This window comes from Zosterops lateralis (assembly GCF_965231275.1).
Source record: "Zosterops lateralis genome assembly, chromosome: 1".
Taxonomy (NCBI): domain Eukaryota; kingdom Metazoa; phylum Chordata; class Aves; order Passeriformes; family Zosteropidae; genus Zosterops; species Zosterops lateralis.
In genome coordinates, this window is record NC_139762.1 from 137,733,323 (window position 1) to 137,754,771 (window position 21,449).

The 21,449-nt window shown below is 36.2% G+C and overlaps 1 long non-coding RNA gene across 1 annotated transcript; it reads left to right on the top strand.

The window, feature by feature from the left end:
- Positions 1–1,231: 1,231 nt before the first annotated feature.
- LOC310914199 lies at positions 1,232–21,207 on the top strand. The gene is made up of 2 exons (XR_014590980.1): positions 1,232–1,329; positions 21,035–21,207. It is a non-coding gene; the product is annotated as an uncharacterized lncRNA (long non-coding RNA).
- The last annotated feature ends 242 nt before the right edge of the window (positions 21,208–21,449 follow it).

A 21,449-nucleotide genomic window follows, 5' to 3' on the forward strand; every position in this document is an offset into this window, starting at 1 on the left:
ATATTGGAAATATTTTCATATATTTTGTGTGCTCATACAAATCATGTATGTATTTGTATAGATTCTAATGTTGTTGCAGAGGCTGAAATGCTCTTGTAATATGTGTATGTGAGGAGAAAATCTTCAGCAAAAAAAAAGAGAAAGTCATCATTAGGCAGGAGGGCTGGATAATTTCAACAGAACACTGGCCTCAAATTTTACTGCAGTACATAACATAGTGAGTTTGTAAAGTATTTTCTTAATATTATTTACAGTCCCTTTCATTGTACACCTTCCTCAGACTTTTTAAACTTTCAAGCAAGTTCAATTCAGAAAAATAAATTTAGATATAATAAGGATTTAGATAAAAATTCAATAAGTATCAGCTAAACATAACTATGTAAGAAAATATTTTATTTTTTAATATAATCAAATAATTTTTTGCTCTCTTCTGATTTATTTTAACAAAACAATAATATTATTAATTTATTGTCTCTTTTTTGTATTTGAATTGAATCTTCTCAATTGTGATCTCTGTCTTCAGATTCGTTATTGTAATTAATCTTCCTGTCATTGAAGGGTTTTCAACTGATGCTGATTGTCGAATTTTTCTCAGAGCACAGCTCATGGTTAGAGTTAATTGTGATCATGTTCATGGGTTTAAAACACATAGATCTGTATTCTGCCTAAATGCACTTGGCATGATAAAGCTTTACTGTTACATGATCTGCAGTTAGTCTTGAGTGACACCACCTCAGGCTCTGACAGTGCTCCTCTCCGTAAAATGATTCTTTTACAGAAATGCAGGTCAAGTGCAAGCTATGGAAAAAAAAAAAGGCTGAAAGGAACTGGAAAATTATACTATGCCATTGATCCAAGAAAGAAACCTCCACTTTTCTATAGCTGAATGCAAAATTCTGCATAGTTTAATGTTCTGTTTTGTAGATAAATTTAGTCTCCCTGTAGCTAAGTTATCAAAGATCTTATTATTCTTAAGATAGTGTTACCAACATGACTAATGAAAAATTAATTAGCTTGAGATGCCAACGTTTCCCCAACCAAAACTGGAGGAGTTAATCTCATTATTCCCTCCTATTCTATTTTACATCACATTTACATTCCATGTATCATCAAACCACCACTTACATTGCAATGAGATAGGATCCAAGCATGCATGGAGCTCCCTTTACATTGCTATCCCCATCTATATATAAAACATTTATCTCTATACAGGGATTGTCATGAAGCTGGGTGTTAGAATTTTGCTGAATATTGGCAGAAAATTTTCTTGTGCAAAAACCACAGTTTTCAAAGGGGTTATTTTAACTTTCCAGTGCCCTTTCTGTTTTGGTGTTTTTTTTTTTGGTTTTTTTTTTTTTTTTTTTTTTTTTTTTTTTTTTTGGCCCAGGCATGACATTCATGCTTGAATGAAAGATTCTATTCCACCTGCAGTCACTGACTGATCAGCCTGCTCAAAGAAAAAACAAGTGATACAGATCTAGTACAGAAGTTAAATGACAGAAGAATCAAAGTTCTAGCAGCTCACATGTCTATTTGATTTGAGAGGTCAAAACTCCTTGGCTCTGTTTGCTAATAGTCCATTGCATGTTATTTCTAGACTTGGTACAGCTTTGGGCTGTTCAAGATTTGCTTCAAAAAGAGCTAATAGGTGACAAAGTAAACCTCTGAAAATAGCTGAGGGGGATAAAGAACAAATACCTAGAGTTAATATTATTTTAACTCTGCTTGCAAACATTACATTAAGTAGAAATGTTGCTTTTGAAAAACTATACTGGAACAAATAATTTTATGTGGGAGAATAATATCCTTGTAATACAGATCTGAGAGACTGTTTATTATGCTCTCCCTGAAAATGGAAGGCTTTTACCAGCAGTGCAAATTATAGCGTTTCATCCAAACTAATTTTTAAAGTTAAAATGGTCAAGCTGCCAAGTCACCCTCTTGGTCACTCCCTTCTCAAGCTGAAGAATCACAAATGCCAAAATATTGATATTTGAGCTCTCTATTTTTATTATTTCTTTATCTTGTTGACTGTTAAAATTTACACCTTTCCATAAAAGAAGAAAGACTGTCATGTCAGATGGATTCAGATTAGAAAAAGGAGATACAAAACATTAAAAAAGAAAGAAAGAAAAGAAATGAAACACTGAAATCTATGCCTACATGGGGTGGGATATGGTGCCTGTAAAAGATTTACTTAACCAGATCAAAATTAGGAGACTGAAAACTAGGATGGATTTTTACCAGCTCTGAGGAAGGCCCATGAACTTTTTTGGAATGTGCTAGTCATCACATGACAAAACCAGTTGAGGGACAGTTCTGGTTACAATATTAAGACCAAGCACTATTTAATTTTTAGCTAGGAATATCATCATTGGCATTCTTTTTTTTGGTGTCCTGTGCTCTATTAGAGGTCAGACCAGATTAGTTCATTCCCTTTCCTCTATCTTGGATTTGTGCTATCCAACTCCTGATGGAGATCAGTGTGGAGCTGAAAGTCTGACCCTGCCAAATGGCACTGTGAAGTGCTGAGAGACTTACTCAGAGGATGGCATAGTGAGCAGAATCTGAAAAGAGAGACTTCAGAGAAAGGCAATTTAGAAAAAAAAAATGGCCTGTTAAAAATGGCAGATCTCAAAATGCTGCAGCTGCTGGTTTGTCGAAGTTTTCTCCCATTTTAAACACCTTTATCAGCAGTTCCTTTCCTTCATGCACCATTTGATCTACAAGGGCTTCATTTTTTTTTTTTTTTTTTTTTTGTTTTTTTTTTTTGTTTTTTTTTTGGTTTTTTTGGGTTTTTTTGGTTTTTTTTGTGTCAAAGTCACTGTTTTCCTTAAAATAAGAACAATTATTTACACAATGATTTCTTAAGTTCAGCCCTGAGCCAGGAGATGGTGAATGTCTGAAATGTCAAGTCACCCAATATAATGAATGGAGAATCAGTGAGAGGGAACAACAGAAGCTGTAGCTGGGATGCAAGATTACACCAGGGGACAGACTTATGGAACTACTCCGTGGGAAATCAAGGCATGGAAAATTCTCAAAACCTCGTGCATGGAGGCCCAAATACAGCATAGAATACAGGGTTTGATCTGAGACTTTGGAAAAGGCTTCCAAATTTAGAGACCATAAGTAAGAATGTGAGTTTGTAGTTTAAGCAGAGACATACTAAGGTAGGTAGTGGAAAGTTTTAGAGTTTAAAATTTAAGACATAGAAGTAGTTATAAAGGTAACAAGAAGTTGTAAGATGTAGTACTGTAAGTTTGTGTGTCATCAGATGATTGGTCAAGAGAGTCTAAATTGTGGAAGAGATGTATAAGACAAATTACTTAGGGTTTGGTGTGAAAGTAAAAACGTTCTTTGTGGCAGTAGTTTATTGGCTAATTAACCTTTAAGAGACCTTGTAACCTGTGATTTTGTGAGCACTGACCACTGACAACCACTGACCACCAGCTCCTGGCATATGAAGTGAAGATGTTCTCACTCCTAGAGACTGAGGCAATAAATCATGTACTTAACACCTCTCAGTGGTCCTGACCCTCTTAAAATCCCAACACTACTCTGGCAAGTGTATAATCACAGGACTGTAGAAATATAGAATGGTTTGGGTTGGAAGGGACATTCAAGATCCTCTAGTCCCAATTGTCCTTCCAGTGATACCTTCCACTATCCCAGGTTGCTCCGAGCTCCATCCAATCTGGCCTTGGACATTTCCAGGGATGGAGCATCCACAGATTCTCTGGGCAACCTGTGCCAGGGTGGCCTCACCATCCTCACAGTAAAGCCTTTTTTCCTAATATCTAATGTTAACCTAATGTCTTTCACATTAAAAATAAAGTATAGATTAATTTTAAAATAAAATGTAGCCAGGACAGAGTAAGACAGATTTTTAATGGCAATTCATTTTCTTGCCAACAATATTGTACTTAATTTTCAGAGTAATAGTAGTCTCATTCACTTCTTTAACACATACTACTCATGTAGGAAGTGAAAGAAAAGCACAAAGTAACACAGGGCTTGGTAAACAAAAAGATAAAGAAAAAGACTAATTCAGAATGGCCCCTTGTTTCTCAGCATCCTTTCAGGACATCCCACCTGCTAATCCTGCTGCAGGCACAGAAACCAAAAGAAAAAAAATAAAAAAACTGGAGGTTCATTCATAAAATTCAATAAGCTTGGCTAAGCTGAAAGAAAGCTTTCACTGCACCCTCTATTAGTTTCCTGTTTTTTGGGTTTTTTTTCTTTTTGTCATTATCCTCTGCACACACCAGAAAACAGACTTTCAACAAAAAGTTATTTTATAAAACAGTAAATAACACCAGATTTCACAGTTTTACATTGCTGTGCCTTCCCAATTTACCTGAGGAAAAAAAATATCTTGCACTTCTGGGTCTGAGCACAGTGGCAGGTGCAATCATCTGTTCACAGATTTCACTAGGCTGATGGAAGGGCTGTAACACCACTTTTCTTACATGTTAACTCATTCTTAAGTGATGAATAACAACTAATTTATACCTAAATTTTTAAAATATTGTTATTTTAGGCAATAGAGATGATATGCCACTTATAAGACATCCTGATTTATATCTAGTTCTATTATTTGTATTTCCATTTCTATTTTTACTTCTATTATAACAATATAACGTATCATGTATAAATCTCTCATTTTTTGTAATTTTTTTTTTTACTGGGATATTATCAAAAATCTTAGACTAAAACCTTGTTGCACAGACAGTAAGAGCAAGGCAGTATTCTCAAGGGTAAGGGCTTTTCCAACAGAAAGTTAGGGACCAATGATGGAGACAGAAAAAGAAAATAAACTAAAAAGGATAGCAGTTAAAAAACAAATTGGATCCTCTTTAGAAGTAGCAGTCCTGCATCTTCTCCATTCTCATGCCTCAACATTTTTTAGGCATCACAGAATAACTGTGGTTTTCAGGACAAAGTTATTCCTAAATTTCTACTCTTATGGTAGCTTCTTTTAGCAAAAGGGACAGTATTAGGCAAAATAACAGTTTCCACACTGAATGACAAGTTTTTTCTTGTATATTGGAAGAGGGAGATGTTCTTTATTTGCTGAGTAAACACGAGTTAAACGTGCATATGAAGAGCCTAAAAATTGAGATATGAGGAAACATGAAAACAGGTATGACAAAAAGATCAGAATTTGTAAGAAAAGGAAGAAGAAAATAGCACAAGAGACAGCAAAGAGAAAGGACACCCTGCCCATTAAACAAAAACATGACTTGAAAACCCCAAAATGAGAAAGAGAACCTTGGGGGCAGATGAGATCCCCATCTTCCCACACTGGGAGGGGGAAAAGCAGTATGAAACCACAGGAAAAAAAAAAAAAAAAAAAAAAAAAAAGCAAATTTGGGAAAGTGTCTCCTTGTGTTTTGACTTAATTCATCAAAGAGCTCTTTCTTCATCCTGCACCTGGGAGACCACGAGCCATCAAGGGCTGGCCATCAGCATAATATTCATGGAAGTCATAGCCGGAGGTAATTAGCAGATTAAGTGTAAATGACTAACAGTTTTAGTGAAAAGTAAAGACAGTGACTAAACATTAGCACAGAGTGTCATCTAATGAATGTAAATAGTAAAAATCCCATTAAAATTTGAAGCCTATCTGATTTATCAGTCTTCTAAAAATTCTTGTGGTGATCTCTAGTTTCCTTGTTATTAAATACCTTTACATTAAAAATTCGTTCAGTAACAACACTGTATTGACTGGATGCATCTTGAGGATTGGAGGATTAAATGCCAATTTTTGACTTTGCACAGGTGATAAACAGAAGTTCTGGAAATACTAAGTGGTTACTCCTGGTACTTTCACTTTGTTCAAATTCACCTTTATGTTTGACTACTTTAAGAACCCATTTTTCAAGATTGGGAATCTGATAGAACTTGTTACAGATTCTCTGCAAACTGAGCTGCCTTTACAATGAAGATGGAAGACACAGAGTTTTCACTTTCATATGCATGAAACAGTCAGGAGATGTGCTCAGATCCAGAAGTCCAGAACTTCATGGTTTCAACTTAGACATGGTCACAGAGAGCTTAAAGCAGCATTAGGAATTTATCCAAGTGTAAAGGATAATATAGTAGCATAGGCAGGGAAAAGGAAGGATAAAGGGAGAGGGGGAAACCCCAAAGAGAGAGATTTTTTGTAAATATGACATGAATTCTAATATTTTGTATTTTCCAGGTAAAGGTTTTTAGTGAAAAAAAATGGAATTTTCAAACATGAACTAGTATTGTTATTAAGATTGAGAAATTACTGATTTACAAATATGCAGTGTGCTCTGAGTGCCAAAAAAAATAAACCAAAGCTCTCTCGGACATATGAATAAGTTTTCTAAAATATCAAATAATTTTCAATCTGCTCCTCTCGAGTTTGATTCTGGACTCAGGTTTCAAGTACCCAGCATCAAAAATGTTTTGTCATCTTTCACAATAAAGGACCAAAAGATGTGATCAACTTAGAAGCAGAGGTATGTTATAAAATATGAAGAAAAAAAAGTTCATGCTTTTCACATTTGATTACTCAAATCTAATTATATAGAAATAATATTCATTGTAGATCCTAATTTATTTAACATGACAAAAACATATCTGCTCACATTAGAAGTAATAATTGAAGACTAAAATAATTTTTCACCAAACAAAAATAGCCAGCTATTTCTAAATGTGTTAAAATAGCCTAGCAGTGAATATAGCTCATGAACAGAGAAATTCTTGGACCAATAATACTGAATAAAATGTGGCATTTAATTCTGCACAACCTGCAACTTATTAAATACTTCAGAAAGTAGTTTTGGTTTATTGATTACTTGCTTGCTTTGTTTTTTAACAGATGATAAGACACTATAATAGGATGAAGGAAATAGGAAATATCTTCTTTGACTGCTTTGTTATACTTGGAAAATGTTACTCTATCTCTCATCATCTCCTAGTTTTTCCAATTACTTTATACTTTTACTTTCATAGTAAGAATTTTAATTTATTATCTTGTTTCCTTTTTTATTTTTATTTTTAGTTTTCCTAAGAATCTAAGGCTTTGAGGAATTGATCTCAACATGAACTCATGGGAACTACTGATTTTTGCAATAATTTTTTCCAATGACTATTTTGTGATATGTTGTTGATAAATTCATGATAAACCAATTTAATGATAAATTGCAATTGAGATTATAAAAACACACTGACAACAGTGAGTGTTGCACAAAACTCTACACACGGGGTACATGGCTGATGACAAAGACATACAAAAAATTTTGTTTGGGGGAAAGCAAAAGAGGGAGGGGAGGAGAGGGGAGGGGAGGGGAGGGGAGGGGAGGGGAGGGAAGGGAAGGGAAGGGAAGGGAAGGGAAGGGAAGGGAAGGGAAGGGAAGGGAAGGGAAGGGAAGGGAAGGGAAGGGAAGGGAAGGGAAGGGAAGGGAAGGGAAGGGAAGGGAAGGGAAGGGAAGGGAAGGGAAGGGAAGGGAAGGGAAGGGAAGGGAAGGGAAGGGAAGGGAAGGGAAGGGAAGTTGGCTGCAGAGTAGCAGTGCTGGATTTAGAGAAGGATCCTCCTCTCAATGTTCTCTCAAGTGCATTGAGTGCTAACAATTAAGATGTCTTTGCTGACGTATCTTGTTCCTGTTTATGATGCTGTTAGTGCAGAATAGATGTGCCTGATCAGGTGCAGGTGTCTCCAGCTATGGCAGCCATGCCCCATGAAAACCCAGCACTGGGATTGCAGGTGTGAGGCAATGAGCATAACAACTGTGTGACAACAGTGTGAAACCACAAGGAAATACACTGCCCAAGAGCCTCTGAAAAGCTGCCTCAATTACTGAGGAAAAGATTCAAGAGTTTCAATGGAAAAAGAGGCTACAAATATGCAGGAGAAAGGCTTTCAACAGCACAAAGATTAAGGTATTTTGAGCAATGTGTAAGAAGAGAAAAATGAGGATTGTAGAGAACTGGAGGGTATCAAGAACTAAAAATATTTTGTTATCCAGTGATTCAATGATACAGAATTTCAACAATACACCTAAGATATACCACCTGTCTTATTAGTTACCTTCGCTACATTTGCATTAAAAAGAAAAGAATGTGCATTTCTGCAACGGGCTTGTCTCATCATAAAGTAGACATTGAAACAGATAGGATGAGTTCTATCCTGAATATATGTTTGTTTGGTTTTTTCATGTCAAATTAAGTCTTCTCTACTAAGGTTCATGAAGAATATTCTGAGCTTTGGAGAATAATAGAACTCTCTCCTCTCTACACCCACCCTGACTGAGGCAGCTGCTCAGACTGAGCTCTGCTGGGACCATGGTGCCATCCCAGTGCCAGCTGCAGGCTGGGCCCTGCTCCTATGGCAGCACAACTGCAGCAGGGAGAATGACTCTGGGATTGAGCCCAGGGAGGGGAACTCCTCTGCTCCATGAAAGAGCTCAGGGGAAGGTGGGTGGGTTGAAGAATTAGGAGATAGGAGGCAATAGTGACAAGTTCCTGCCTTGAGTATGCTTTCCAGATGCCCTGGTATAGCAAGGACAAGACTCTGAAAGTAGGATCAAATAAAGATATGCAGGATGCTTCTTACAGATTGGAAGTGACCCCAAGGTTAAGTTGGCCTATGCCCTGCATTCAAAACACTTCCATAAAGAAATAAAGATGGGTCTTTGTCTAAGGAGATCCCTTCTGAGGAGAGCAGAAGGCCCAAAATACCAACTGAACCCAATTCTTGACAAAACCTTCCTCCCTGGCATGGCCCTTGGATTGATATCCATTACTGCTTTCCATGTAGACAGCAATGAAGTTGCAATAAGCAATCTCAGGGCTGTCAAGAGATTGTTCAGGACCTTTGGAGGTTAAGGTATCAAGAATGAAAGCAGCGTTCTCCTCTACCCTTTCAGTACAGAGGAATGATAAGTGAAGAAACAAGAAGAACCAGCTGATAAGTTGCTTCCTGACAGGTGAAGGTGAAATTTAGGGGTTTTGAATACAGATTAATCTACTTAACACCTGTGGGAATGGCAATATTGCATTCCAGGGAGGGACTAGAGGGTGACACACCTGGTAACAGACATGAACAATGCAAATATAATGCAGCATCACAAATATTTACTGAGGAAGTAAATAATAAAAAAAATTACGTCAGAATGAAATCTCAGATATGATACCTCTGGAAAATGTGTGTGAATTCTTTTCAGTGTGTTTAATAAATACTAATTGAAATGCAGGGAAAAATACTCTTTGGGTAATCAAGTGAATGAAGAGACTGTATTCCATGAGTAAATGAGAATATTTTGGCTTGATTACCATTCTATAACAAAAGCTAAAAAGGGATGTGATTGCCATCTATAAATACAGGTTAGAAAGGCGGATGTGTGGGAGTGCATGGGAAGGCAGGGAAGACAGAGCTGGGGATGAAACACAACCTTGGCACAATGGCAAATGGAAACATTGTGTTTGGAAAGCAGAACAAAATGCCTCAATTTCAGGGCTGCCATCCAGGGGAAGAGCCTTTCAGGAGAGATTATAGAGACAAGAAAATTCATTTTCCAAAACAACCCTATGTAGTGAGACTTTATAGAACACTGGACTGGCCTCAGTGATGCAGACAGACCCTTCCAGTCCACAACTCCTTGATTCTTATGACAGATGAAATAATGATTTTGATAGTGATGGCTAATGAGATTTCACAGAAATTAATAATGAACAAAGCAGTGAGCAATGAATCCCCATAGTAACAGAGCAGTTCTTAGGAAAGATGAATCTGGTGAGAGTTAATGAACTAATTTCTGATGTTATCCTTTGAATTACTTAGGGACATAATACTTTTAAAGTATTTTAATCAAGTTGTTTGATTTATTTTGGTTTAGATTGTCTGTCTCAGTTTCAGCCTGGAACTGGAATGGATTTTTTTTATTTGTTTAATCAGATTTTGTTGAAAAGGACGAAAGAAAAAGTTTCAATGATTTTGTTTGATTTTTTTTATTTATTTAAAATTATTTTTCAAGATTTCAGTAGTTAAAATACAACATTTACATTTCAATGTTAAATTATTTTTTCTGTGTATAACTTGCTTATGCGTCATGATAGTATTTTAACCAGTCTATTCTATTTTTTTTTTTTTTTTTTTACATTTGGCTTATTGAGGAAGTGTAATTATTACTACCAGGTGACATAGCTTATCCTATGTTCTTTTCAGATCACTATGGTTCTTGACATTGACAAGAATTAAAGGGTTTTGGAATCCCAGGTCTGGTTAGAATAAAATCACTTAGCCTATAAATAATGTCACTACAGAATAATATCTCAAAATCTTCCAGCTAAACCACAGTTCAGATTCAAAAGTAAATAAATAAATAAATAACCCAAAACCAAATATCAGGGTTTTTAGATGAGAAGTCAGAGACTCAGGTAATATTGTGTCTTTGTTTTGGCTGGGATAGAGTTAATTTCTTCCGAGAAGCTAGAAAAGTGCTCTGGTTTTGGATTTCGGAAAAAAATAATGTTGAGATCACTCTGATGCTTTGGTTGTTGCTGAGCTGTGCTTACACTCAGTTGAGGACTTTTCAACTTCTCATGCTGCCCTGCCAGCAAGGAGGTTGGGGATGCACCAGAAGCTGAGAAGGGACAGAGGCAGGACAGCTAACCCCAGTGACCAAAGGGATATTCCCTCCCATCCCACCTCAGGCTGAACAGCAATAGGTAGGTGAGTTGGACAGAGGGGTGTCAGCCCCTGCTCAGGGACAGGCTGGGCATTGGTGTCTTGGTGTGGAAAGACAGGTGTCTGCTAAGGAAGACAAGAGCTCCCTTGAAGATGTAAAGCTCCCTGTCTCCAAATTATTATAATTTTGAAATCAAGAGGCTCTCAGGCAAAGATATGGGAATAGGAATAACAGATCTTTACTAGGAAAATTAAAAGTAAAAATGTAGCAACAAAAAAAGCAAACAAACAAACAAAAAAAAACCACTGACAGAGTTAGAATACACCTGCCCCCCTGTTCTGTTGGTCAGGGTGTTGGGAGCAGTCCATTTAAGTTCTCCTGGAGTGACAGATGTGGTTCTGTTGGAGCAATGATGCTGTAGAAGGGTGTAGTTTTCCTTTGAAAGTCCAGTGGTTTAGAGATGGGTCCACTCTTCCTCTGGGAATCCAATGGGAGCAGGCTGCCCTGGTGTTCTGAATCTCAGGTTTTATCCAGGTAGGAATGCTAGGCTCCTCCCCCTGGGTGGAGCATCTCCCAGTGGGTTGATGCAATTTTATCAGTCATGCAGTGAGCCTTGATGGCCCATTAACAGCAGATATCCCCCTCGAAGGAGAATGGATCATGGAAAAGATAAAGAACATTGCCCCACCTGGTTTTAACAGTTGGTAATAGAATTCATACTTTTGCTTACACCTTGCACTGCAGTCTAAGACAATTGGTCAGTAGGGGGTGAGAAAATGCATTGTGAATCATCCATATCCTACTGGTGTTTTATGGTGTTCTGGGTTCTGGCACTGTATAGCAAACCCTGTTTGGAGTGACAAAGTCTCATATTAACAGTATGGCAAATACTTTGGTGTAGAGAGGCAATGAGTTTTCTATTACTATAGAAGCTGCATCCACACACTGTGATTTCATAAATAAAGTATTTCTAATATAGGCATGTTGTCCTGCCTGGAATACAGCTGGTATAATAAGCTAATAAAAAACAAAATATGAATTTGTTATAACATTTTAAATGACATGTTAAAAAAAACTTACTAAAATATAAACATTCATATAGAATCTTTATCTAAAGCCAAATATTCAGGATATGTATTTTACTGACAATTTTTGAAATTAAACACTTCTTATTTGAGGTTGCAACATCAACCTGTAAATTCCTTGTGACACAAATTTTGAATTTATTTCAATTCTGTTTGCATGCTTCTTACAGAGTGCTCCTGAATATCTTTTGCTAGCATATCTGATAATTTTCCTATATTTATAAGTATTTTATTTTTGTGTAGTAGCAGTAAAATTATATAAGGACTATATACATATATATAATAATATATATTTTACAAAAGCTACCTCCCTTTTGTTGAAGGATTTCTTGTTTGTAGTTTATTCTCCATATCACAACATCATCCGTGTTGTTAATTTTCAGAGTATGAACTCATCTGCAAATACAGATAAAAAATGAAATTAAGTGTCAAGTTTTCTAGGTTCCTGTAGCAATTATGAAAGGAAGGCAAATAATAAAATACAAACATATTTCTTCTGTTTCTGTCTTCTGTTTTTGTATCAGAACCCTTTACAGGCATCTATCAGAACCCTTTACAGACATCTAACAGATTCTCTTCCTCACACTGGGAATTCCAACATCTTGATGATACCCCTTGATTCTTTTCAGGAAGGTTTTGCTGGATTTCTTCAGTGTGATCAAACAGCCCAAAGGCTGCCCTCCAAAAGTCTAGGGAAGAAGTTCTATTGACTCCCTCCTCACTTCTCCATGACTCAACAACTCCATTCTTTCATTCTGTGCCGAAGACAGGCTCCAACTACCCCTTTTTTTTGTTTGTTTGTTTGGTTGGTTGGTTGGTTGGGTTTTTTTGTTTTTGTTTTTGTTTTGTTTTGTTTTGTTTTGTTTTCCTTTTCCAACCTCAATCATTCTCTGATTCTAAGATTTTAAGGTACTCCTCAGCCTATTCTTCTTCCCAGAGCTCTGCCATGGAGCAGGGGAGTTTCCCTTCCACACTCTGCAGCCTGCAGCTGGCACCAGCCTGTTTCCACCAGAGCTCTTTTTATTCTTTCCTTTTTTCTTCTTTTTTATTGAATTATTTTTCCATTTGGAGCTTTCATGGCCGCTTTTACATTTTGGATAAACAAGAGTCCTTCTTTGTATATCCTTCCCTTGCTTTTCAGTGGTCTTTTATGTTTAGAATAATTTATAGAACTCTCTCAAGCTTGTACAGGATTAAATTTCCTACCTAAATAAAAATGGGACCTTAAAGTACCTCTTTTTTACCCCTTTTTGTTTCTTCCATCAGTAGCTAAACTGAATCACAGCCAAAAACTTCCATTATAACATTTTCCAAAGCAAATACCTGAAGATCTTTTTGGCATCAAGCATGTGTCTGCAATTTGTTTATTTTTCTTCCAAGGAAGTAAAACTAGCAAGAAAGGCATTTTCATTCCTTTTTAAGGATTTTCTACTTACATGCATAACCAAAAAGGAGAATTGTGCAATGTATTGTACAGCCTTATCATTACAACTTTGATACAGGTTTCTGTAGAGATTGTTCATGACACTTTAAAGGCACAAATTTCTGCTTGGGCTCTCCATGTCCCTGTTCATTTTGGGTATCTGTTTATAGCTGTGCTGTTATCTCTGTGGTGCCATGGCCACACAGCTGGGACCAAACAAAGCAGTTGCCTCAACACCATGTCTGAAATACAGTTCAATATCCCTGAGAGTGGCAAACCCATAGTTTTTGGTACCTAAGTGGTTAAAACCCTGGAGTGATGCCACGGAAGAGAATGAACAAATGTGTCGGTTCTCCTGACTTTGAGGGGTGTTAGTGACTTGGCCAGGATCAAAACAAAGCAGCTCCAGTGGTGGGAATAAAGCAGGAAATCTGAGTTCAAATTTATATTCCTCCCTTCAGCCCTCCTCGAGTGCTCTGCTGCTCCCAGGACAAGTATCCTCTGCCAAGTCTTCAAGCCTCATGCACAGTTAAACACTCAATTGACTTGATTTTGTTGTTTTGGGGATGAAAAGGGGCTTTTGTGGCAGCATAGGTATAACAGATGATGACAGGGAAGCCTGGCCCATGAAAGGGAGCTTTGCCTTGTGGGATTTACATCAGAAAGATGAAAGGACAATTCCACACACAAACATCAGAGAGGAGCAGCAACTAGGAAGGTCCTTATGATCTGGATGCTGATCTGAGCTGAAATAAGAGCTGTGCAAGGGGTAGGACAAGACAAATTCTGCTTTGAATATTTTTGGAATAAGTGTAGTTGCTATGACCAGATGTTACACTTAGATGGATGTAAAAAAGATCACAAGCTATCCTGAACTAACTTGCTACTTTTCAGGCTTCTACATCTGGAATCTGTTTTAGGTGAATGTTGTGTCCCTACATAGGGATGACTGATAATTCTCACATAAGTTGTGAAGAAGGTTGAACTTTGGGATTTTTTCACTTATTCCTAATTTTTTTTTCAGTCATGTACTCCTAAGCAATGTAACCATATCAAAATAACTTTATTTGTTTTTTCCCCTCTTGTGTCTAATGTATATATTTTTAATTTTAGGCTAATATTAAGCTTAAAAAGAAGATTTTTTGGATAATAATGTATTCATTTTCAGCAGGCTCATATCAGCACTGACTACATTATTCCAAAACTGAAACAGAACAGAATCCAATTTGAGCCACTTTTATGCTCCTAACAATGTCTTTGCAGTGAAAGAAAACAAGATGATAAGAGATGCAAAGGCTGACAGTTCATAGATACAAATACCTGAATCTGTTTAACCAAAATGTGTCTGAGAAAGCTATTTGTTCTTGATATATGAGATGAATATTCCTGACCCCAGGAAATTGAGGGATGAGAATCAGATGGTTATGATCAATGTTATGTGAACTATTTTACAAGTAAACCTAGAGCAGTGGAAATTGCTTTCCTTGCAGATGGGCTGGGAAGTTTTATGACAAATCATTTTCTTTTTTGCCTTTCTGTGAAGTCTTGCATATTTCTTTATCAGAATGAAAAATACACAATATAAAAACCAAACAAAACTCAACTCTGCTGTCTTTTCCTAGCCCCAACCTCAATTTTTTTTTCTTTTTTTTTTTTTTTTTTTTTTTTGCATAAACAAAATTTTCCCTCTGTGACTCATCATAGAGGGAAATTGGTTAAATTAGAATTAAATTTGATGCCTAATATAATTCCACTTTCTCCACTCTAATGGTAGCATAAAACAATCAGAAAGGGGCTCTAAAAGTAGGAAATAAACCACTATATGGAATATATTTGAAGTTAGCATGTTCTTAGGAGTTCTTTCTTTCTTAAGAAACAGTTTTGCCATTGATAGACAGGGATCCTCAGAAGGGTGACTGAATGAGAAGTTGTGTAAATACTTTCTGATCTCCAAACCTCCAAACATTTGATTAGTATTGATTCATGCAATAAAAAAAGGCTTCTTCATCTTCTACTGCTACAAAACATGTCTCTAGAACTCAAATTCCAGAAAAAAAATCCCTGTCCGTCCATCTTAATTACCTGGTTCTTTTTTTTTAGGAAGAAAAGAGAAAGTCAGGGCAATACACAGCCAGAGCAGAGCACCTGATGCAATGAAAGGATGAGATCACTTCAGAGTGTTTTCTACAGATCTCCAGAGTGATTTTTTTTTATACCATATGAATTTGTTGCAGAAATATTGCTTCTGTTAAAAGCAAATATTTGTGTCTGCTTCAAATTTTTTTCAATGTGAAATCATATACCTCCCTCATTGTCTGTGTTATGCTTTTAAGGTTGAAAAGAGCAGTGGGAAATGACTACTCATTTGTCGCACAGATCTTTCTTGCATTTCTACTTCATCATGTTTATATAATACACAACCTGTGTGTGTATTCCTTCTTGGGTTGTTGTAGGACTCCTACATCAGTTCTCTCTTTCAACCCCAGAGCAAAATTCATCAGAATATTAAGCATAAAACTCAGACTTTCAAGTAGATTCATTTTCAAAGGCTGTCTGTAGAGAATACCTACATAAAAAATAAAGGTCGTTTTCAGGTGGTTCAAATCACAGTAGATCTATTTAATCTTGCAGCTGTATTAATTTGCAGCAGCTGGGAATTTTAGAAACCTATACTCTTGCCTACAGAACACCAATAATGTTTATTTGCATGGAACCAAAGCTAGTCCTGATACTGTAAGACAGTTTCCAGTGGAAACTGCAAAATTTCTGAACTGCTCAAGGATATTAACTGTTTGGCTGGCTTATTCCAGCAGGACTGTTCTAAAGTAAATTAGGTGAAAAATTCGCAATGAGTTCGAGGTGCAAAACCCCACAAACCCTTCACAAAACTATTGTAAATCCAGACAATTCCTTCACCAATGGTCAAAGAGGAGCAATCACTGCCATGGCTTGTCTTCCTACTCTTGCCTTATGTACCTGAGTGTGACACTAAAAGGAGGTTGGAATAATGATATCAACAGACTGTAGGTGCTATATGAGCTTGTCCAATCTTTTGTCAATCACCACAGTTCCACATCAAGTCTTTTATTGAAATTCACAGATACTTCTGAAGTTGCTGTACAAACTGAGTAGGGATTTGATTTTCAGAGGTTCTGATCTTCTGCTCAGTAATTTGGGGCATTCAGTGCCTCTCATGAGTTTTATTCTAAATTATTTTCTCATAATTGCAAACGCTGTGGCAGATAACAGAACCATGAACTTACCATCCCTCAGATGCTGTGAGTGTAGAACTCCATTTGTTCTTAGTGAAGCACACAATTTTTCTTGCTCAAATGTTGGCAGAATTCAAATGGATGTGTGGGAAGAGAAAGACAAAGAAAGAATTTAATCAAGATATATAATAAGGGTGAGAATCCACAAATTTTAGGAAGTGATAGTCCTTGACACATTTAATGTGCTTACTTCTAAGCACCAGAGTTTTGTTTCTACTTAGAAAGGTGCAGAAGAACAGAGCAATAACTTTACTGGGTCAAATTCTGTTGGGGATAATATTTGCCTCTTCCACAGCTGCAAGCAAATGCATCAATTATCTAAAGTGTTTTAATGGACTAGTCAAAACTGAATGCAGTTGGTAATAACAATAAAGCCAAAAGCTTTCTGCCTAGTTAATGTCTAGGCAGATACATTAGGCTGCTGAAAAGCAAGTGAGAGAAGGAAAAACAAAAACCTAAACATTTAGCATCCTCAAACAATATGCTTATTGCTTATTAATTATAATGGAGTGGTACTACTGATTAGTTTATTAGGAAACATTAGGACATGAAATGTTCATAAACAGAAGCTTTAGAATAAATCTCTCAGCTGCTTTTATATACTTGAGAAAATTTGTATTTTCAAGTATTTTTATAATTTTATAATTATAAAACATATATATTTTTCAGGGCTGAAAAATATGGCAGTCTTCTGGAAAAGGAGTATTTAAAATCTGTCCTCTGTCTATATCATCATTTTAATATATGTGACTTCTAGTTGAATATAAGCTGATGCCTCTGGACTGTAAAAGATATAAAATTCAAAGAGGTTCTGAATTAAATTTATTGGGTTTTATTCAAGACAGAGTGGTATCAGTAGTGGGAGCTCCCTGTGTGCATTTGATAGCAGCTCAATTATTGTTGCTATAGAGAGGCTTTGTTACATGTTAATTTCCTTATAGAATCAGCTATGAAACTAAGATTTTTTTTTTCTTCTCTTTCACTCTGACCTTCACCTCTGGGTGTTTTTTTGGGAAACCAAATATGACTTTTTATTATTTGGTCACTTATGTCATTTTTTTCTGAATTTAACCATAGTGGAACAGTCATTTCATTGGAAAAGAAAAAAAAAAAAAAAAAAAAAAAAAAAAAAAAAAAAAAAAAAAAAAAAAAAAGGCCAAGAAAGGGTAAGGAATAATATAAAATACAAGTTTTGATTTTCTGGACAACAGAAGTATAATTTTATTGCATACAAATAATTTCTTTATGAAAATATGTAGAGAAATTATTATTTTTCAGCTGCCCTTAATAATGATGAACCATTCTGTTTATCAGTCTTAATAAAACATCCCAAACACCTCAGCATTTAGAGGCCTTGCATTATTAACCTTCCATATGAGACCTGTGCTATAAAGGAGACTTAAGAGAATATGACCTTTTGCCAAAGAGATAAGGAGCTGATACTCTGACAGTAAATATAATATGAAGACATAAACAGAAAATGAATTAGAGATTACCTAAAGTAAGCAAGAGAACAAATATTTAGATTAAATTGGAAACTGGCAAAGAGTTTCCAAATTCAGCTACTGGGAATGATTAAAATTTGTTATTTAATTTTATTTGCTGTAGGATCCAATCAAACTTGATATATTTTCATATTCATGGTATGGTTTTGAAATAATCAGCATCATGTTTATGCAAATAAAGCCCAATTAATATGACTTCTCCAAACAGAAATTTAAAAAGCTACTAATGAGGTTTGCACTTCCTGTATTTAATTTAAACATTTATGTGAATTACAAACAAAACCCAGAAGCAGGCCCTCCATGTTTAAGAGAAGAGTTTTAGGAGCTTTAGAATGAGCAATGCATTGGAAACTGTGGGCAAGAGCTGGAGTAGGAAGCACAAGATGTGTAACCCAGTAGGGATTTTGACTTCAGGAGAAGTAGCTCTGTTCAGACCTTTGAAATCAGTCTTCAAAGTAGATGTCTACAGGTGTTCCCTGGGAGAAATGAACCATGTTAACTCCTGAAAATGCAAACACAGAAAGAAGAGTTGCTGGTGCTGATGCTGGTGTTAAACCAGGGGGAATTCAGATTCTCCCTAAATTGGGCACTCTGTCAATAGCTGCATATTAAAAAAAAAAAAATTAATTGTTTTCTATGTTTGACGTAAGAGGAATAAGTCATTTATAACTGCAACTTGTTTTATTTCTAATCAGTCCCAAATGTGCCTGTATGGCTGAAAGCGGTCAGGCCATTTTACACAGCTTTGATTAATCCTTGAGCGTTGCATTTGATTTCGTTATTTAAAGATTATAACCCTGTGGACACACAAAAGCAACTGCTTTTGATACTGAGACAAATTTGTTTCTAATTGAAGGATCTCAAAGAAATAAAGGAGGGTTGCCTATCACAGTGAAGTTTTCTCCATGTAAAATGAAGTTTTGGGACCAAATGACTTCAAATGGAGTCTTAAGATAGAAAGCTGTAATTTACAGACATATAATATTTGTTCACTAGGTCCATTTCTGGATCTTCATCTAATCTATTTTGTTAAACCGGTTCTAACAGAAAGAAAGCCTCTGTTCTGTTTTCCTAACACTCCAGTCCTCTGGAATTTCTTACTCTGATCTAGAACAATTGTGCCATTTCAGTTCATCAAAACACACGTTCAGTGAGTAACGCAGTTGTGCTCTGTTCACAGCCCTTTAAAAGCTTAAAATGTAGCAGTCCAGGAGGAGTTATTCAACAAACATATTTTATCTTTAAATTGCATGTTATCTGTGTTGTACATATTAGTATAAGGAAATAAATTTGCAGCTTGATGTATTAAGGGTGTATTTCTTAGAATAATATTTACTCAGGTTAATTAAAATTCAGTAGACATAATTTTTGCATGCTATGAAAAAAAAAAAAAAAAGAAAGAACAGTATCTTTATTAGGTGAAGGCAGGCTGAGGAAAGAACCCCAAACAACAGGTGTTAAAAAAAATTGTTATTTTTTCTCTATACTTACAGAAATTGTTGTATGCACAACACTAGACTACAACACTACAACACTAAATTCTAATGAACTACTGACAATTACTCTCAAGCAATTAGAATCATACAATGATTTGGGGTGGAATGGACCTTAAAGATCACCTAGTTCTACCCCAATTGCCATGGGCAGGAGTGCTATCCAGTATATCAGGTTTCCACAGTTTTTTTATGCAGCCCATGGCACGTTTGTCTTTCTCGGCTGCAGGTGCAAACTGCCAGGTCACGTCCAACGTTTCATCCAGCAACACCCCAAGTCCTTCTCCTCAGGGCTGCTCCAAATTCATTCTCTGCCCAGGCTGTGTTTGGAACTGCTCTGACCCAGATGCAGGACCTTGCTCTTGGCCTCGCTGAACTCCACAAGGCTCACACAGCTCCAGCTCTCCAGCCTTCCCAGATCCCTCTGGATTCAATCTCTTTCCTCCAGAGTGTCAACTGCACCACACAACTCAGTGCCATCCATGAAATTGCTGAGGATGCACTTAATCCCACTGCTAATGTAATTGAAAAAGATGTTAAACAGCAGTGGTTATCCTTGAATGTGTCAATCTCTTATCCATGGCATTTAATTTAAATGGTTGCCTCCACAGCCAACACAACAGCCCCTTGTGTTGGTTATACCACGATTTTGGTGGAAGAATAGTAGTGTGGGGCCATTTACATTCACAAATCCCTGGATCAAGAGCTGGTAACTCAACAGAACTCTTTTGTCTAAGTATCTCATACAGCTTAAACAAGAATGTCAGAAGTGGAGTTTATCACAAATAGCTTTGAGGTTTTCATTGTCTGCACATTTGTCTGAGTATGTCTTAAGGTTCTTATGTTCAAATTAGAGAAGCAAATTTCATGAGGTGGTTTACCTCTACATTAAATATTTACTAGTGAATAAGGCAAAAATATTGATTGAAGTTTCTTGCTCTGGGTAAAGGTCTGAGGCCCAGGGGCAGGTTGTTTATCTGCAGATTCTGTCTAACTAATCAATGTTGGATGGGTCTTTCTAATGAACATGGAAGGCTGCTGCAGTAGAAGTGCATAATGAAATTATGTCACATAGGAATAGGAAAAGATGAATTTCATACTTCTGAATGTAAGTACTTGAGTTGTTCTAATTTATTTGGTAGGTTTCCTTCCAAATGAATTCCCTGAGGTAACAGCAGGAATCTCCACCTGAATCTTTTACTTACCATGTGAATGTGAAACCTAGATTCAGTGGTTTAACCATTGCAGGATTTTTCAGTATTTTTACATTTTTATAGAACACTGTACAGATGATAAAGATTCAAATAGGGATGGAGAATCCATTTAAGCCTTATTTTATTTGCAATCCCCATAGAGTTACCATAAATTCCAGATGATCTGTTTTGAGCCAGCATGGGAATTCTGTGGTTACCAGGAGTGTTGGATTGCCTTTTTTATTTTCTTGTTTTAGACATTCATTTTCCTGCTGTCTCATATTTTCAGCATACATTATTATTAAAACAAGTCTTTTGACTTGAAAATGTACACTGCTGAGCTCAAAGAAGTGAAGACATGTCCAGCAACTCTGTATTTCTCTCTGCAAACTAATCCAGCAGGTTTTTTTTTTTTTTTTTTTTTTTTTTTTTTTTTTTTTTTTTTTTTTTTTTATCATAGATTGAACAATTCTTGGGAATAAACAAGAAAGGAACTGTCCTATTTAAAACTTTTCATTTGGAAAATAAGTTAGTCTTGCCTTTTTTTTTTCTTTTTTTTTTTTTTTTTTTTTCCACTTAGAAACACATCAGAATCAGAGATTGTTTCTAAAACAGGCAAACAAACATGAAAATCAGAGGACAAGGTAATTTTGGACATACAGGTATTAAACTCCACATTATTTAATAGAGGCATAATAATGTGAGACAGCCTATGCAGTCCTGTGTTCAAGAGGAGATAAAATACAATGCACTCCATAGGTTTAATTAACGGTGAGCCTCTTGGAAAGTGTCTTCACTGAAATGCCACGAGTTT